Raw genomic sequence first — 8,154 nt, forward strand, 5'->3', positions numbered from 1 at the left:
AGTGATGTCGTGGAAAATTATGGAAGTTTCAGAGGCTTTGGTTTTATATATATACTAGTTACTAACTCGTGAGATGCATGGGAAAGTTCTTAAAAATACTAAAATTTTCCAATTAAGGAGTGGTCAATTTAGTGAGAAAATGAATGTCACTATTAATGCTTTTGGAGGGTTGAGAGAAATTTAGTTAAGATAAAATGGACCTTTTCGCTATGGATTTTAAGGAATAAGTCACACAAATGATTAATTACGACACTAATATTCAAAGGAATACACATAATTCATTAGAATGTAAAGGATTTGAGTTGGTCAACCAAGGTGTGTGTGTGTGTATAGTGATCTCGTCTCATATTTCTTAGTCTACCGACAAAATTCTGAAAAATAATATGATGTTTAAACATTGGTTATTGCCTACACAACAAAAAGGGTAAAATTTCAAATCAAAATATTTCATATCACATCTAAAAGAAACACTAACAAAAAGTAAAAATATATGACATGCACTAATAACAAAATTTTATAATATTTGAAGAGTTTTGCAAATCAACTCAACAAAATCTTATTAAATTGGTCAGGGGCAGCTTCACTAACTATATTCTATCAATATAAATAACCTTCTTCACAAGACTTTTGCTTAAATTATCATACTAAATATGAGAAAACAGGTACAAGCATATTGTTGTTGACTCTAAACTGTATCCCAAAGAGTTTCTCTTGGATTGCTTTGTTCTTCTCTCTGGCTTTACAGCTAAAGCTCCCCCATCATCATGTTCTTGCCTTGCAAAACTTTGCAGACAAAAGCAAAACCATTCCACCTTTGTTTATCTCTCAATAATTAAGATAGATAGCTAACTTGCCTTAATATATTATTATTTTCTCTCAATTTAAATTAACTTTACTAAACCATCAAAAATCACTTCAATTAAACTTTATTATTTTAGTTTTATTCTCTTGTGGTTTGCTAATCAATTCCCTTTTCCCTATAGATTCGACCTCGGACTTATTGAGTTATTACTTCGCGACAATCCTGCACATGGGAGCATTATTTGTAAAATGAATAAAATGGAAAATTCTAGTACTTGAATTTTCTTTGTGAAAATTCAAGTTCCATATATATATATATATGTGTGTGTGTGTGTGTGTGTGTGTGAAAAGGTGTCTATTGAAAGGACATAATCTTTCATATTGAATATATAACAAAAGTACCTTTCAATGAAAATGTATCTATTAAAAGGACATAACCTTTCATATTGGATATATATCAAAAGTACATTTTGATGAAAATGTGTTTATTGAAAGGACATAATCTTTCATATTGGATATATATCAAAAGTGTCTTTTAACCAAAAGGTACCTATTGAAGAGTTATAATCATTTGGATATAAATAGTGGCTTATATTCACTTGATAACTACTTTTTCCTTCCCAAAAAGTTAGTTTCTAATAAACACAACAAATCCTGTGGGTATTCTCCAAAATTGCTATTTGTAGAACCCAATAAACTTGATTATATCCTGGGGACAAGTTTGTAAAAACCCTTTAGCAACTTGCATATGGGGACAAATATTGTCTAAGGATAACATTCAATTGTGCCTCCAAATCAATCACTAATTTCTATTTACTTGATGTGTTCATTTTGTTCTTACATTATTACTCTTTGATTTGGTGAATTCCCCAATAATCATAGAAAATATTTGCTACAAGACAATGAGTGAATGATGGTACAATTTTGAAGATGTTGAACCATGATTTAATGAAATTGGATCATTTTGATGGAACCAATTTTACTCGGTGGAAAGAGCAATTGGCTTGGATTTGAAGAGGTCTTCAAATGATGAATCAATCATAATGAAGATTCAATGGATCAAGGCTTAAAGAAACAAATTTTCATTGTTGGCAAGACAAGGTGATGATTCTTTCCTATTGTGGATGCATTAAAAGTCATGTTCATAGTTTGAATATTAAAGGTATGGATTTCTTGTTCATGGGCAATTTGAATTTCAAATTGATTGATAAGTTTCTTTGTTAGAATATATGCATGTGTTGTGAATTTATATGAATTGAAAAATAAGAATGAACCTTTGACATGTTTAAATGTTACAAAGTGAAGTAGAAAATCTAAAGAATGGGAATTTAAACTCTTAAAGTGACAGAGTATGTGAATATTTTCCTAAGTTATTTTCTAAACTATGTGAAAACATTAAATAACATGTTAGAAGATCACTTCAGATCAATTCAAAAGTGATTTTTGAACAATGTTCAACATGGAAGTTCTAGTCAGACCAATAAGCACTTGAATGTAAATAATAGTGAGTGTTTTTAAAATAACAACTCCAAGAATCCCAACGATGACAAGTAGAATATGTCATGTTTCCTTTGTGGAAAGAAAGACCATTACATTTGAGAAAGTAAGTTCTTAAAAGAATAAGAAGGATAACAATGAAAATGCCAATGAAGCAATTGTAATTGAGGATATTATTGCTATAGTGAGTGATGTATGTAATAATATGATCACTGTAATTCATATGGTTGTAACTACAAATCCTTATGATTGATGGTTTGATTCAGGTGCAATGTTGCATGTGTGCAACTAGAAGGCATATTTTAAGGCTTATGAGGAGTCTTCCATAGAACTAGAGGTGCTTGTGGGTATCCACTGTAAGGCAAAAGTTCATGGAAAGTACATTGTTGAAGTGAAATTGAGTTTTGACAAGAAGTTCTCTTGACCAATTTTTTTCATGTACCTGATATCAAGAAAAGCCAATTTGTTATTAAATAATGGTCTTGTCCAAGAATAGGATATTAGTAGGCAATGGATATGCTACTAATGACATATTTAGATGGAGTGTTATTACTTAAGATGTTTATGGTTGTGCTTATGTTGTTGATTCTTTTATTTGTGGCATGCTAAATTAAGACATTTAAATTTCAAATTCTTGAAGTTTACATCAAAGCATGATATAATTTTATATAAGCATGATTTAAGTTGAATGGTGTTTTATCTAGAGATGATGAATATTTCTAAATGGATATTCTTCTTTGTGAGGAATATGTCATAATACACCAAAGTGCAATCCCTTATACTCCCTAATAAAATGTTTTGGTCAACAAGAAAAGAGAAGAGAACTCTAGTTGATATGGTGAATGCCATAATCTTGAGTGCAATCAGTAAATTCCTATTTGATCAATGGAAAGAAGCTCTACTTAGTATATGCTATGTGCATAATAGAGTTACGTCTCAAAGGTATTTCATGTGTTATGAAATGAGAAAGTGACCAAATGCTTATCATTTTAAAATGTGGGGGTGTTTAACCTTTTGTAAAATGATAGACCAAAGAGGACTTAATTAGTAAAAGAACTATATAAATTGTATATGTAGGTTTTGTGTAAATTCGTGGGTATATAATTTATTATACTTAATGTCTAATATAAGAGTGAAATAAAAAAAGATTTAATTTATTGAGTTTAAATTCAAAGATGATTTTAAGGATACATGATATCTACTTAAACACGAATAAATGACTCCAATGTTAAATATCATATTAAGTGGTATTAAAGATTTAAATGTGGTTCACCAAATGAACAAAGGTGGAGTCAAAGCGTAAGAAATAAATGGATTTTGATCCAAATGAGAAAGCTTTGTGCTTCTAAAAGATGTAGCTTTCAGTTATAAAAGCTATTAATGTTGAAATAGACTCAATAGTATTTAATAATAATTGGGTCTTAATGGTTCTACTCTAGTTTCAAAACCAATTGGGTCTTAATGTTGAAATAGACTCAATAATATGACAAATAGTATTTCTAGTATGCCTATCAGTTTTCTCATTATCTGATAACTCAGTATTATTTAAAACTGTTATATCCCTTTTTCTGTCTATATCTAAAGGTGAATTTAAAATTTCTATCTTTTTAGTTAATTCTACCAAAATATTATTTTGGGTATATATCATAGGTCTTTCAATTTATTTTAGTCTTTCATCAATTTTTTCCCTTGAACTATCACTTTTCTTGGAACTATCATTTTCTCTCTCTTTCCTCATCATGTCTCTTTCTTTTTCTGTCTTTTTCTATATCTAACTTCTTACGTATAGCTTCTATCTTTACATCATTTTGTCTTTCAATTTTTTCTAACATCTCTTTTACTATGCCTTTCCGTATCATTCCTTTTTCTTTGTCTTCATCAATTATGTCTAGTTTGTCTTGCACTATTTCAATATGACTATTGTCTTTCTTTTCCGTGAAAGTTTTCTTTAAGTCTTTCAAGTCATGATTCTTGTTATCTTTCTCATAGTCTTTCTTATTGTCTTTATATGTTATGGCTATAGGTTTCTCAATTGCTTTTAGTTCTCTACCATCTTTTCTACTATTATGCCAATTTTCTATTACACTATTCCTTTTATTATGCCAATTATCTGTCATGGTCTTTGTTAAAGGTGATCTATGATGAGGTTCAAATTCTCTTTCTAAATTTAAAGCTTTCATTCTTTCAAGTAGGTCCAAAAAACTATCATTTTTTCTTTCTACTTTAGTATATAGAGTGCATCTTTCAATAGTTTCTAAAGATTCTAATTTTTTATTAATCATGTCTAACAAACTATTATTGTGTCTACCAGTCTGTCGGTTAATTTTATCTCCTGTTAATGTACTCTAATTATTTGTGCTATTATTATAGTTATAATCATCAGTATCACTGTCAGAATCAGAATTTATTTCATTATAATCCATATTACTATTTAACCAATTATTGTCTATATCACTTATGCTATAACTTTCATCATAATCTATATCATCATAGTCCATGTTTCTTATTAATGTGTGCCAAACCTAAGTGTGAACAAGCAAATAGTTGAAGAAATGATAAATGTATTTATTCTATTTCCAAGCAATTAATAATTACTGGCGGAACTATTACTAACCTGTAACAGTAACAGATTTACAGACAGATGTTAACAATCTAAGAAAAGAATTAAAAGAATTAAAATCAGAAAATTTCATTTTAAAAGAAATGATTGAGCAGATAGCTGCACAAGTAATTAGTATAAAGGATAGAATTAAATATGGTAATGAATCCTTGACAGACTCCTCTCTTCTTGACAGAAATAATTATATGGATAAAATTTATTATAAAGATGAATATAAAGATGAATTTTTAAATATAATTGACAGAATGATATTCCAGAAATGGTATACTGAAATAACTCTGGTTGTTCATAAAGAATTCTCGTTAACAGTTGTTGCACTTGTTGATTCCGATGCTGACATGAATTGTATACAGGAAGGATTAATACCTTCCAAATATTATGAATCAACAACAGACAGATTAACTCAGGCTAATGGTGATAGACTTAAAATAAGTAATAAATTGACAAAGACATACATATATAATAATGGAATCAATTTCAAAACACCTTTCTTCGTAGCAAACAAGTTGTCCTCTAAAGTTATTTTAGGGAATCTTTTTTTGGCTTTACTTTATCCTTTTTCCACGACAAACAATGGAATATGTACTAATATTTTGGAAACGGAAGTATTTTTTTAAGTTCATCCCACCTCCAATCCCTAAGGATATACATTTGCTGAAAGAAATCTCAATATTTAAGGACATAAATACTGACGAGCCAATAACAGACAATAATGAGATTACTACAAATCCGAAGGTAGATGATACTATAAGTTCTACCCAGTAGCACTTAAGTATATACATATTATTTGAAATGTATATATACAGTTTATTTAAAGTTTTTTTTTTTTTAAGAAATATTATTTAAAGTTTGTTTTCAAAAAGTTTATTTAAAGTTTGTTTTCAGAAAGTTTTTATGCTGAGATTTTACTCAATCTAACAAAGTCCTTCTCAGAAATATTTGAATCCCTCGTAGAAATAGATAGCCTTCTTTTAGAACCCTTTGAATAAACTGAAAGTTCAAAAACGTGTACCAATACACTTTTGAACGTTTAGACCCCCAAAAATTAACTTAACCAACACAAGCAATATGTCAAACAACAAGTGTGCGGAAACTTAACATATGCTATAATGTGAAATAGGTTAAATACTATCTAAGCCATAACAGAATAAAATCACAGCAGATAATATAAAGGCAAAGATAGAGAGGAAGGAAGATGCAAACACAAAGACAACACGCGATGTGTTATCGAAGAGGAAACCGAAGTCCTCGGCGAAAAACCTCTCCGCCGCCCTCCAAGCGGTAATCAATTCACTAGAAAATACAGTTGGGATACAAGGACAGCAATAGACCCTCCAAGCCTAATCTACCCAGTGCACCTAAGCCCTCCAAGCTTCTTGCTCCAACGAGGTTGCGCCGAACCTTTTTCTTTTCTAGCTTCCCGGATTCCGCTACTAGACCATAGCATCAACCAATGAAGATTGGCTCCTTCCTAACTGCTTCCCAGAACTCCAAACGACTGTCTCACAGAGATGATAATGGTGAGAACTAGGTTTGGTATAATGCCTCTCAAGGATTTGACAATGGAGAGGAAGAGAGTCAGGGAATTTGAAGAGACTCTAAGGTATAGATTGTGGGTGAAACAATCTGGTTTTTCTTTAGGGTTTCTCTCTCAAAATTCTCTCTGGAAGCTCTCTTTCAATCGTGGGTTAAAAGGGTATTTATACTAGAGTGGAGAGGAATGTGAAACGTCAGGTTTTTCCAAAACAGGGGTGGCTCGCGGCTTGACCTCGCGGCTTGACCAAGTCGCGAGATCCAGTCGCGAGTTAACCGTATGGCCAGTTGTCCTGTTTTGTCCTGTAGTGCTCCAGCTAGCATGACTGTTCATCTTCCAGCATGCTTGGCACGTGTGCAGCTTCTGGCGGCTTGCAGCCGCGAGTCCACCCGCGAGTCCCAGCCGCGACACTCTGTTTTCTTGCACACTCTTGAGCAATCTTCACTCTATCTCACTCACTACCCTTACAACAAACCCACCTAAATACAGGGTTACTAAATGCTGAATTACAAGCAAATTTGGCACGGAATAAAGCCAATTAGATGGTTGAATAAATTCAACCTTACAATCTCCCCCTTTGGCTATTCCGTGACAAAACCCTAAAACAGACTCTAGACTTAACATGTGAGTTGGGAACAGTTGAACAAAACTCACTCACACCTAACTCTAGAAGCTGTGAAGCACTTGAATCATATGAACATAAACTCCTGAAACACAACAATACACCATGATCATTGTAAGCAGAAAAATATAAATGCATATGAAACAGGCAGAATGTGATCAAGCAAAGATGGAGTTAATAAACAAACCATGGCTTGATCAACCAAGTGAACACCACAAGGTAGTGATCACAGTGCTCATTCACACTTGGAATGAACACAAAGACATACAAGTTAACAAGCACAAGGCAAGACACTTGTATGCTTAACACTCAACCAATGCATAGCACACAAGGCATATGCATCTAGGAACAATCCTACAAGGGCACAAGAGTGACAGTACATAAACCAAAATGCAGAACATTTAGATTAAGGTACTGATTTCAACATAGCATAAAGGTTGCACTTAAGCAAGGTACATACCATAAAGCCTACAAACTATGCATAAAACAATAACCCTAAAAGCTTACAAAAGCACATGGGTACAAAACAACAACTTCCTGAATAACATCATCAAAATATATTAAAGTTTAAACCAAGAGTAAAAGTTAAGAGTTAGGAACAACTATACACCAAAACACAGTGTATCAAAACCATAAAATCCATAAGTTTAGAAGATAAGACTAAAAACAAAAGTATGACAAAAGTATGTGTGTACTCCCCCTATCACTATGCACACTTCCCTTTGAACTTTTCTCCCCCTTACTGAATGCTCTCCCCCTTTTTGTCACGAATAGCTAAAGACTCTCGTCTAACTTTCGTTGAATCTCATCTAGCTGATTTTCCATAGTCTCGAGGCGCATTTGGACATGGTTGTTTGTGGAGTAGAGAAGTGCCACAAGCTCATCAACGCGTTTCTGAATATGCTCAAGTACACTGCCAACTCTGTCAGTATGAGAAGCAGTTTGTGCTTGCGGAATACCAGCCGGTGAAGCTTCAGGAACAGCACGTGATGCAGATGTGGTATGTGCAGGTGTCTCTGAGTCAGGGGTAGATGAAGTAATCGGAGAGATGTGAGCACTTCTTGGTGATTTAGAGGAGTG

This window comes from Quercus robur, chromosome 5 (assembly GCF_932294415.1).
Source record: "Quercus robur chromosome 5, dhQueRobu3.1, whole genome shotgun sequence".
Classification (NCBI taxonomy): Eukaryota; Viridiplantae; Streptophyta; class Magnoliopsida; order Fagales; family Fagaceae; genus Quercus; species Quercus robur.